This window comes from Trichoplusia ni, chromosome 23 (genome assembly GCF_003590095.1).
Source record: "Trichoplusia ni isolate ovarian cell line Hi5 chromosome 23, tn1, whole genome shotgun sequence".
NCBI lineage: Eukaryota > Metazoa > Arthropoda > Insecta > Lepidoptera > Noctuidae > Trichoplusia > Trichoplusia ni.
The window spans coordinates 470374-483804 of record NC_039500.1 but is presented as its reverse complement, the minus strand read 5'-3'; the positions used below and the strand labels follow the sequence as shown (position 1 = coordinate 483804).

The window sequence follows — 13431 nt, the reverse complement described above, 5'->3', positions numbered from 1 at the left end:
GGCAGAACGCTGGCGCCGTTCTCGCTAAAGCTAAACTCTTTGAGTCGAGCTCTGATAAGTCTTCAGAACGACACGATAAAGCTGCTCACAACGGTTTCGCCAGAAGGCCAAGGATTAGTACTCAACAAACCAAACCACAAAGAAGTGTGGCGCACGTTAAACCTAAAGTGCAAACCGTCGTTTCCCCAAGTATTCCAGTCAGGGTTAACAGAAACGTGGAACTGCCGTCGAGCGTGCCCTCCAAATCCTATCGCTTGAACGTTCCTAGTAAAGATGACGTGAATAGCTGGCGAAAATGCGAGGAAAACGACGCCGCCTGTTAAAACTGTCGTTTCTCCTCAATCCATGTTGATGAAAACCCCACAAATACCAGTATTGAAGAAACCTTTATGCACTCCGAAGACTTCCCGCCTGCCAGCCCTTAGCAATGATTGCAGAAAGGTAAACACTCCACTCAAAGGTGTTCACGTATCTCCGAGACGACGATCTCCACGACTAAAGCAACGTGTTTAAGATATTAATTAATAAATCAATATCATTTGATTTTCTATTTATGTACCGATGAGTAATTTGATTTTGTTATGTTAGTAAATACTGGATTAGTAAAAGTATTAAACAAGTGGCCATGTGTAAATATAAATCTAATTTAATTAGTCATGATTATATTAAATCGATCAAAAAAACTGGTTGCATTTCACTTATCTATAACATTGTTGATGTAGGAGAGAACATCCTCGCAATTTTTTTTAACGTTTTTCCTCCACGGATGTAGAGTGATGAAGGTATCAACATCTACGCAATAATAACTGTGTTTGACGTGTTGCGGGTTCGATCCCCACCTTGAACATAGCATCGCCGGCTTGCCGCCCTGAACGTCTTTATAGATGAATCAGCGCAGGCGCTTAAGATTTCGAATAGGATGCCGTTACCAAAGATTTTGCTACATTTGAATACGATGCATAGTAATAGTGCATGTCCCGACCCAAACTTTCTCGAATAAATATTTGTTTCTATACTTTTAGTTTATGACTTGTGTGTCACTGACTGTACTTTTTAGTCCAAAATGTCATAATGAGCGCACAAGAGCAGCTGCTCTCTTGAGATGTGAATGGCAAGACTGGAGAGTTAACGTCGTTTATGAAAACCTCATTAGCTGCGCAACATTGATACATTTCATTGTAGTTGGTCTGGCATCCTGTAATTTTATTAGTCATGCTCGTAACTTACGATTTCTACTGCAGAATTTAATTGATTGAGCCGCAACTTAGCTTTCTGTTACATTGAGTAAGATCCGTATAAAAACAAATAGGATCTTGCTCCTTTGATAGCTTCCAGCGTTAATTATATAGAAAATAATAAACAAACTGATGCTGGTGAGACCTTATTTATTATGGAGGACGATTTGATGTATTATTATTTAATTGCAAACAATATAATCATTTGTGTGCACTCATTCAATCGTGTCTTCAAAATATGAATACCTATTGAGGTAAACTAGTTTGTAGATTCTGAATGGCAAAGGGTAGTAGTAAGTAAAATAAAATTCCAATTATAATATTATATGATGTATATCACGGATTTTACAGTGGTTTTTTCGTGTATAAACAAAATATCCAGTTTTCAATTCAATAAATTAAGGACACAATTCAATAAATAACAATTTTCACGTTCAAATATATAAAAGCATCGGCGCCACAACAAATTTCCCGTTATATTTGACACAAAAATTGAATGATTTTGAATTCTTTAGATAATAATAACATAAGTCGTAGTTTATACTGTATGTGGGGTTTCAACTAAAATATTTTTCACTTATACATTTAGCGATGATCACAGATTTGAGGATTATAAAAAAGCAGATTCAGAACATACCGTGCTATGGAGAGACGATTTAACAATTCGAAACTTGCAATAGTGATTACTGAGTAATTTAGGTTTCATTATAGCTTATTGGCTAACTTATCACTATCAGCACTCTGGCCGCTCACGCACGGCTCATTCCAGTTCCTAACATTGCTTCTCGATCGATATCAATACCAAATTTAAATTAACAATATAATAAAATATCAATTGTACCTAAGATCTTTTCCAATTAAATACGCACATTCGTTCTTAATTTGCATCTTAATATACACTAACGGGCCGCGTAGGCGGCTTATGATATTTCCGGACTATCTACTGGCTCACAGCTCACAGGCAAAGGTGCTCTTTACATCAAGCGCGGCCGCCACGCTCCTCCGACTGAGCATAACGTACGTAATTCCATAATTAAACATACATGTTGTGATCAATAATAAAAATATAATGATACAAATACATTAATTACTACATTTTTTCGATTATTGTGTGACATAAATATTTACAAAGCGCATTAGGAGCGCCAAAATAGTTAGGCGAGGCAGACTCCTAAACGAGAGATTAATAAATGCGCCGCGCCATGCGTCCGCAACACTCGTCTGGCCACGGCGAGCTCCCACGCCACTACACCAACCAAACTCAAGTACAAATATCTTTATTAACTAAAACATCTGACCAATTAACTTTATTGTCAGGAGAGCTAAGGAATAAATGCCCCAAAATAAAAATGAAATAGTATAGTCAAAAAGTTAAAATTATATGGATTCATTATATTACAAAGTTGTCCTGACTGCCACAGTCGCTGGATCGACAATTATTACATAACTAAATATCATACCATTTTTTTTGAAGAAACAAAAACTAATTTACTTCCCCATGATTATGAAACTAGTAGATACTATAATATATAAGCTACTACCAGTACATCTTATAAAACGAATAACATTATTCTAAATATCAATGTGATCTCTCGTTATTATGGTTTACGATTACAATTTTGGGAATGCATGATACTACTTGACAAAATACAATAATTATTAAGTACCGATGATTAAAAAAACTCCCTACATATACAGATAGCGTAACAATGTCCGAAATATGATTAGTTTCGTCAACTATAAAGTACAAAGATGAAAATACATTACCGGCCGGTTACACATGTGCACACTGGCAGCGACTCCCTAACGAGAATATACAATACCAAGTTTTAGATAATAAAAATAATTGAACTAGAAGAGGGCGAGTCGCGACTCGCGGAGACAAATAACTACAATATAATTGGCGGCGAATAACACCTAAAAATAAATAAAAAGAAAATAGTTTTCCGACGAATACTGATGTCCTTGTCGCGGGCGGTGGGTATGGCAGCTCAGTTCACCATGAGCGTGTGCGACTCCATGGGCGCGGCCGAGTCGTACAGCGTGTCCGTGTCCTGCGTGGGCTCGCCCTGCAGCTGGCACTGGTTGGACAGCGTGCCCGCGCCGCAGTCGCAGAAGAATCTGACGGACCACACACAACGAGCGTTAGGTATCGACATACGACAACGAGATATTCTATTCGAAGTAAAATCAAATATGGCCAGTCACCTACCTGTCATGGCGAATAAATTCTACGTCGTGTCCGGAATGGCACGTTTTGATGCAATTGACACAAATTGCGTTGCGGTCGGTCGTGTTACACGTCTGGCACCTAGAATCACAAAATAAAGAATTTAAAAGAAAATTTGAAAAAATATTATATGAGAAAAAGATATATAATATACATTATACTGTATCGCCGTACACCTATTTACTCTAAGATATAATAACAACCTTCCCTAATGTTGGCAAAGGCTGTGATTATCACCATACTTGCTCACCATGATCAAAATATTTGTAATCCTGGTGCTTTCACAAAGTACATATAACTTTTAAAAGTCATATTGGTACTTGCTTGCATGGGGTTCGAACCTGCAAACTCGATCATGCATCCGTTCATAGAACCGCGATGCCACAACGGCATCCCATACTCGCATACAGATCCATAAGTCTTTTTTTTTTATTCGCGTCTCAATCAGCGTACTTAAAACCATTTTTATCTTTAAAAAGGCAAGACAACATGCCATCTATTATTTATATGACAAGTCGATGAGGAACTTCTAGAAACTGTTATGATAACCTACCTGTAAAAGTCGTGCATGGGAAAGGAAGTGTAAGATGAGATTTTGTATAGGCACTGTCCGCCGCCCACGGCCTTCTCGACCGCGTCCTGGTTGCTGAAGATCTTGTTACCTCGTACCAGCGGCGACACTCCCGACGCGAGACATAGACCTGGAGCAAAGCAAATTGGTTATTTTTATTCAGTTGCAAATATAGCTAAGTAATAAAAGTTTTGTTGCTCCAAAATGTGCATTTTTTACTAAAGAGTTTAGATTTTCTGCTTGCTTATGATTGAATTAGTTAGCTGTCAAAAAAGGCAATTTGCGTCAAAAAACACAAAATAGCATGTATGCAATTCTAATAAAATTCCAATTAACTCACCTCCAAATCTATTATTAAAAATCTGGTTATGTTCCAATGTGGCAGTGGCATTGTTAGTGATCTCGACGCCGGCGGCGAGACCGTCGAAGATGCGGTTACGTCGCAGCACCGGGTGGCTCTGCGTCGATATTAACACGCCCGCTTGCGCGTTACGAAATATATCGTTCTCCTCGAGAACGCCCTGGACAGAATAGAAAAAGTAAATGAATTATATGAATAATTTACATGAATTATCGTACAAATAAAGAAGAGAGAACGAATACATACGACAATACAAGCGAAAGAAGTAAATTGGGCTGTTTATAAGTAGTTGTCAATAATGAACAATCTTTTATTGTTAAAATAGATTTAAATATGAAACTACATTTTGGTGACTGAATAAATCGAAATCGCAGCAACGCGCCATTCATTATGCTCAATTTAAAAAGTTACAATCATGCATTAATTTTCCATTAACATTCGAAATAGTATAACAGAATTTCAGAAAAAGAAACAAGAATGAAAGTCACAATGAACAAAGCAGCTCTTAATAACAACACGAACAAGAACATTACAACACTCACCTTCCCCCATTAAAAATACAAATACCCCCGTCGCGCCCATCGAATATTTTATTCCGCTTGAGCGTAGGGTTGGAGTCAGTCTTTATCCACACTCCGGCCATGGCGTTATCGAAGATCTCGTTCTGTTCTAGAAGGCCGAGCCCCCCGTTATACACTAGAACACCGCCGTTCTGGCCGCCCCATATCTTGTTGCCTCGGATCACGGGGTTGCTACCCGTCCGTATCTGAACGCCCGAGTACAAATGGTTGAAAATGTCGTTGTCTTCTAATTTTCCATGGCCGTTGTCGTAGAAGTATACTCCGACCTATGGGACATTAAATATTGGTATTTATTATTTAACAATCCTTAGTAACCGCCCAGCTAAAAACGGTGTTACATGTATCATAACCAGATTTAGTTCACAGATTTTCTGATTCTAGGTCATTTTGTTCAATTAATAAAGTAAATAAACTCTTGATATCATCTATACTAGAATAGCTCGCAAGATCCACAAGACATACCTGTTTCCCTGAATGTATACGGTTGCGTCTCAGGACGGGCGTTGAACCCGTCGTGATCCAGACACCGGCTAGCGTATTCGCGTACACTTCATTTTCTTCTATAAGCCCTTGGCCCTTTTCATGTACGTAGATGCCGCCATGTTGCCCATGGTGGATTTTGTTGTGCCTAACTATTGGGTCACTGTTTGTACGTATCTGTAATGGAGAGGTCATATTTAATAAGTGACATAGTACTAGTTGTGATGCTTAGTACCTTGGAGGTCTGTTGAGTTGGTTGTAATGGCGTGTCAGGTACATGGTGATCCAAGATTGCACTTCAATGGTACTACTGATATAGAAGACACCAACAAGAGTTTAGTTTAATAGTGTAATAATAATAAAGGGAAAAAGTCGTCAACAAATGTAATACATCTTCATTTACAATAACAAAGCCAAATAATAGAGGTAAGAGGTTGGTAATAGATTAAAAATAATATGAATAATTTGATGAGATAGGTTAATAAAATTAGCAAGTGATGTAATTTACTCCAAAAATCAATAAAATGAACAAGTCTTTAGCTCTGAATAGGATTTAGTAGGATGTTATTTACGATGAAAAAAATCAACAACAAACAAGGATTATGATGGCTTACCTGTATACCAGCTAAAGCGTTTCCATAAATATTATTGTGCTCAATCAAACCGCGTCCTTCCCCAAATATATACACTCCGCCTTGATGGCCATTGTATATTTCATTGCGCCTAATCGTAGGGTTACTATTGGACGTGATCCAGACTCCAGCAAAATTGTTAGAGTGTATTTTGTTATCTATAAACTGGCCTAGGCCTGACTCGTGGACGTATATGCCGCCTGTCTGACCGTGGTGGATCTCGCAGTGGACTACGGTGGGATTTGCGCCGGCTTTCACTTCGAAACCAGCAATTCTGTTGTTGTGGATGTCGTTTGCTTCGAAATAGCCCTGCAAATATTTTATGACTAGTATTAGTCTCTTAATACATAATAATAAAAAAGATTATAAGTATGCTAAATTGTAAATGTATGATACGATGTATGTATAATGCAGATTATAATTTTTTAATAAAATTTTATAATTAAAAATCGTACTATAGATAAATTATCCCAAAACGTAAAAAAAGTACTAGTATAAACAATGTGATAATCAACAAAGACTATTACCACCTGAACACGAAAGTGTGGTGGTGTGACAGTCACACCAAATAATATCTATATATCTATACTAATATATAAAGCTGAAGAGTTTGTTTTTGTTTGTTTGAACGCGCTAATCTCAGGAACTACTGGTCCAAATTGAAAAATTCTTTTTGTGTTGAATAGACCTTTCATCGAGGAAGGCTTAAGGTATAAACCATCACGCTCATAATAGAAGCTAAGATATAATGGAAAGTGTGAAAAAAACCGGGCAGGTATACCTAAATCATAACTTATATCTTCTACGTCTAAGTCGCGGGCAACAGCTAGTTTGGTTATTATAACTACTCCTAATGACTTTCACCCCACATATTATGGTATGGTATAATTAGGAAGTATGGAAACAAAGAAGAAGGCTTTGCAAGGAGATCAAGGGGTCACACACAAAATAGTTGTTTCAGACTTACCAAGCCATTTTCAAAGGTGAATATACCGACATCCCTGCCGTGGTGTATGTGGTTCCTGCGCATGATGGGGTTGGCGAAGTTCTTGACCCAGATGCCGGCGAGCGCGTTCCGTGAGATCTCGTTGTCCTGGTAGGCGCCCTGCGCGTAGTCCGTCACGTACAGCCCCACGTTCTCGCAGTCGCTGATGTCGCAGTGCTTGATCACAGGGTTCGCGCCCGCGCCGCTCACACACACCGCCGCGCCCACTAGCCAGATTTATATGACATTTAGATTTATGGTTTAAGTATCATGTATCACTTTTTTATTATGTAGACATTAAAGGACATAGAATAAAAATATCTTGGCTGTGCAAAACATATGTTTCAAATTAGCTACAGAGGCTAGCATTAGCTACAGGATAGATTTGACAAAATCATGGAGTTTGGTTATATTCATTTTTGAAGGTAACAGAGCGAAACTATTATACACTCAAAAACAAAGGATTGGTTTATAGTTTTTACACAAAATTATGTCAATCACGAATCCTATAAGTAAAGTGTGAAACATAATTTGCCAAGAACCTCGATAAGGATAGTATGTTTTTTATAGTTGAGGTGACTAACAATAAGGTAGGCTTATAACTTACATTGTATTCAAAACAACATATGCAAGTGGTATAGAGTTATGTTCATTATGATAACTTTAAAATAGACACTATTTTCTATTCTGATAGAGATTTTAACCATCTTATTTGGCTACAAAAAAGGCACTTGATGTCCTCATATTCCACATTCTAGCCAAGCTTGTATTATGAGTACTAGACAGCTGAGAGACATACTTGTATTTTTTTAATATCATACATTTACAAAACAAATTACATCCAGACACAGAACAAATGGTCATGCTCATCACACAAACATTTGTCCTGCGTGGGAATCGAACTCACGACCTCCGGTGTGGCAGTCAGGGTCACTAACCACTAGACCGACCGGCCAGACAATAGATATTGTAACTTACCGACACTAGCACTTCGTATGATGCAGTGGTCTACGGTGGGCGAGCAGTTGTCGGATACCTCGAGGCAGTAGTGCTTGTGGTGTTGCATAGTGCTGGTCGCGTCGGGAGAGAACTTGAGCGTCATGTGACCTGCGTACGCGCGGTTCGCGCCTTCCGCAAACGTTAACGTCGACTCCGCCTCACGCTCCAATACAACTGACTCTGCTACATTGCCAGCAGCACAACCTGTAGATGTTATTGTAAATAAGTGTTTGTAGGTTTAGAGTGTATTATATGGGTTGCTTACCATGATATGAGATCATGACGGCATGAGCGGCTGTGTGTTGTTGATGGCTTTTGACCATGTCATTCGTCCAAATCATGTTTTGGATTGATTTTTGGCTTATGTGTGGAGTAAGTAAGTAAATGCTATGCTGTAGTTGCGTTATATTTAACATGCATTATATTAACGAGATTTAGAAATATATACATTGACTTAACTAAACACTGACTACAAACATATAGATTAAAACAGCCAAGGGGGATTGCCAATTATTTTAAGCTGTCAAGGTTAACAGCAATGTCATATCAGGACTCTGAATATAGTTTCTGTTTTTCTTTAATGAATACTAAGCAAAGCTCTGAGAATCATGCATAAAAAGTCAGGCTAGAAGAATGTGATCTCAGTGTTATGTAATGTTTGAGTGTTATGTAGTGTGTCCCAGACCTATGAGCTGCACGTCGGTGTCGATGGCGAGGCACTCCTCCTGGTAGAGGCCGGCGTGCACGAACAGCAGCGCGGGCGCGTGCGGCGGCGCGCGGCGGCAGGCGCAGGCGGGCGCGCCGCACGCGCAGGCCCCCCGCCGCCGCCGCCGCCGCGCCCGCGCCCGCCGTGCCGCGCTCCTCCACGTACTCCAGGGCCGCCTGACCAGAGCGCGCATTATCAGTACGAACTTATCAACGTTTCCGATATCTTGACCATCAAAGTAGATCAAATCTAAACATGAAAACGATGCACAAATAGCCGCGGCTCAAACTACAAACCAATGGCACTTACTTTAGCTAACTTCCCGTTTACAAGTGAGCATGGGACAAATATTAGCCCAGTCAATTATTATTTTTAATGTATGGCAAAGACCCAGTACTTAGCTGGGTGAAATGTCAACAAGATATTCAACTCACCCTGATTGTGTTAAAGTGTTTGATGCGTGAATCCTTCTTAGGACGGTAATTGGGCCGCACGTGAATGCCGTAGTATAGCTGCCTAAAGCTTTCTTTCCAAAGGATTGTCCGCGTCGCACTCGTCCGGAGCAACAAACTCAAACTGACATGGTGCAGGGTGCATCAGTGGCATATCATATTCAAAACACTGATTGATATAAACTTTTCCTGCAGAAAATAAATAGAAATGTTCATTAATTTTCTGTGCACAACATAAACTACATAACTAATTAATTGCCTAAACATAATTTTACAGTGTTAAAATGACTAGCAACATTGTTGCTAGAGTATTTTATTTGTTATACATAGATATATTCCTCAGAGGCTCAGAGAAACATGAAGTGATATACATCTGTAATTTGCAGTATATTGAATTACTTAATACAACTTTTATATTTAAAATGATATTAGTGATTTTACCATAATTCAGTATCATTTGCAATAGTGTTAAATCTCTTGCAGACTTGCGCGACGCGACAGAGATCCCGTTCCGTGAGGTGTGAGAGGATACACAGCAACACTTCATCAGGCAGCTCGTACTGCAGGTACTGTGATACATTGCACACATCCACTCCTTGAGACAGTGACCTGTGTGAGGACAATTTTAGTTTAAGAGTAAACAAATCAATTTTAAAGATATAAGAACAAATTTATGATATAATATCATGGCAAATTATTGCAATGCCCTCTAGCAAGAAGTTTGTAATTATGTTTTAAAATAATTACTGAGAAATACTAAGTATTACAAAACATACTTATGAGTTACAAATACATCAGTTTTAATATGCTTATTCCTGACTTAATAATAGGTTTCATGTCAGTAGTAAGAACTTGAAAGGACAATGTATACTGCGAAAGATTAAGTTGGCTTACAAGCAGTAGAGTATACTAACGTTCTGGGCCTCTTTCTGGCAGGTAGAGAGCAGGTGCCAGAAGGCCCAGGTTCGTGGTAGGCTGGCGGCGACTTGCGGCGCAGGTCGTAGGGGCTGTGGTGGCCGGGCGTGGAGGCGGGCGCGGCCGCGGGCACGGGCGGGGCGCCGCCGCCGCCGCTGCCGCTCGCGCCCGCGCACGCCGCCGTCGCCGCCATCGCGCTGCCCGTCACGTTGTTGGGGCACGGCACTGACTCACATGGCTCGCCTGCAACATCAATAACACACATTACTATTAACTATTGCACTTGTATTACACATATTGCATTCAAAAATCAATGACTCAGTCTCTTAACTGACTTTTTGGTAAGAAAGAATAAAAGATTTTACAATCGATTTGTTGGTAAAACAGTGTAACTAACAAACCATTACCAAGTTTTTATTAAATATCACTGATGAAATATTAAAATAAAAAATATTTAAACTGTATTCTATATAAAACAAATTATTAAACTAAAGTGTTGATAAACCTGGTTACACATATTACATTAAAAGAAGAATCTGTTTACAAACAAAACACTTATCAGCCCATGTTTTTATGGTATTGATAAATAAATTTAAAATAACATAACCTTTTTATTTGTAAACAATAGTGAGATAATTACCTAATTAGTGATAAATATTTCTTTGGAATGTAAAATATGGTACTTTAAAACAGGTTTTTAGTGTTAAACAAGTATTACCGGTATCATGTTACTGCTTAGCCTACACACATCAATGCTATGTGAAAATAACTTTTATTGTGATATATTAATGAGTAATCAACATTCAATAGTAGTAACTGGCAAATATCTTTTAATAGTTCATCAAAGATAGTAATTTTCTCTAATAATATGTATAAGTATTTTGATAGCATCCTCTTTAGCGTGACATACTAGTGTTAATATTTATACATCCTCCTTTTCAACTCTTAACATATTTTCAAAATAGCAAATGCATTTTACTTTTCTAAATAAAATGAAGATCAATGATGCCTGTGTTACTTTTGAGACATGAACTAAAAAGTAGTTTAAGTAGTTTTGATGAGTTGCCAAATGTTTTGACCTGATTGAGATATATAATATAGGTATGTGTAAAGTGTGCAATTACCTTCTTAAACTAGAAATGTGTAGTTATTATATTCATTATTGTGAATATATTATCATGAGTCATGTCTGAATGAATGGTTTCACATTTTTGTAGAAACAAACAACCTATTACAATGAATTTTGTATGTTGACTAATGTTATTATTTAAAACTTACTGAAAACTATTGTTTTTAAAGTGCGTATTATATTTGATTATCATACATTTAGATTTTGATGCTCATTAAATAAAATATTGAAGTTTATTTGTGGTTTATGATAAAAGAGAAAGTCTTAATGATTATATCTTATGAACATCAATAATGAATAGGCAGTGGCAATAAATACTCACATACCCATATTGTTAACACATGTATAAATCAAAAACATTACGAAAACCTAATATTGACCATTGAATCTTACAAATTAAATTGTTTGAATTAAAATAGTCCACTTAATTTTCACAACCAACTTCACACATGTAATAATTATGTGTTATTTGTTAACAGAACTGGTATGTATTGACAAAAGGTTATTATGCAAAAATACCAATACAGAATTCAACTTCCTTAAGTTTGTCCTTCATAATCAGCTATAATATATTAACTTTTTATTATACCCAATAATTTATTCATAACTTTTTGATGACAAATGAAGGACGCTTCTTATGAGAACAAAGGTGTAATATGTGGGTATTTTGAAGAAAAGAATTATGTTTTTATATCATGGTTTAGACATCTGAATTTATTATTATTAAACAAATGGCAGTAATCAAGTGGCAGAGCATAGTAAATGTGCTTATTTCAGTAAAATTATTTGTCATATATATGGGTACAGATAATTAGAATATCAAAAGCAAAAACACAAAATAAACGCCTACAAACCACCTATATTGCAAAGTAGTAAAAGTAAATAACATTACAGTACATGTATGAAAGTACTCAAGTCACAGTTATTCATATTATTCCATATTATAATGTTTAAAGCTAAAAAACAAACAAGTAATTTCAAAAATACAGCAATGTATTTGAACTGAAATGAAAAAAGTTTCGTAACTTCATACAAATATACATCTGCTTTTCGGCTGTGTATCAGAACAGCTGTTTCGTCATTCCGTGTAAAATAAGTTTTTATCTAGCAAATCAATACCCATATTGCGCAAAGTGTCACTGAAATGTGTTAGCCGAAATCATAATTAAACTTTGAATGTAATGAAATAAGAATTTACATGTCAATCATGTTTGAGGGACAATGATCGACTTATTCAAAATTCAATACCAAAGCTCCAACATTTTCACATAAAACGGACATGTCAAAACGATATTACAGCTGCATAAATTAGACTTTATTGCACTAATTAACAACCAGCGAAATGATTTATGTGTGAAGCCGAGTTACATGATCAAGGAAATATGAATAACGAAGCATTTCTAAAGATCGGGGCGACTTCGGCCGACCCGGATTACTTACTCGATTGTGTCCTAGAAGGTAGTGGTATTCTATGTCCACCTTTTCTCCGCGATCTACGCACGTAAGAACGCGAAGAGGAAAACGAGGCACTAGGCATTATTTCTTTTAACACTTATTTTCACTAGAATTCAGCCCTAAACAAAGGAGACACCCGCACCAACACCGTCGGCCATTTTCTGTTTAGATTAGATTGGGCAGACAAAACGGGAAACGGAGAATATACCACATTCGTTATTGCTAGATGTAAGTTCTATCTTTTATAAATATCACACTAATCACTGACACTAAAATTATGATATTAAACTGATAATATTCATTATCTGAATAAATTATGTTGAAAATCCACACTACTACCCTCAAGCGACGGGCGACTCTCAGCAAAATATGGCGGATTTAGAAATATGGCGACGGCGCTCGCAGCGCCACCTACAAAATAACATGAAATGTGTTTTTTTTCTTATTAATGCGTTCAAATTAATAACGTTTAATTTTTTTATGATGACAACTTGATTTCATATACTTATAATGCATACGGTTACAATATAGACATTTAGCTCAGAAGCCTGCAAAACACTTTTTGCACGATGATAGAAGTACAAAAGTACTTCGCTGCTCGTAAATTACTGTGGGGTAAAGTGATTGATTGTTATTTTTTTTGCAAACAATCACATATTACAAAGTTAGCATTTAAATTAATAAATTATAAGTGGGCATT

General features: G+C 37.2%; 1 pseudogene; it reads right to left on the bottom strand.

Moving 5' to 3' along the window:
• Positions 1–1543: 1543 nt before the first annotated feature.
• On the bottom strand, positions 1544–12970 carry LOC113504755 (annotated as a pseudogene).
• Positions 12971–13431: the final 461 nt, after the last annotated feature.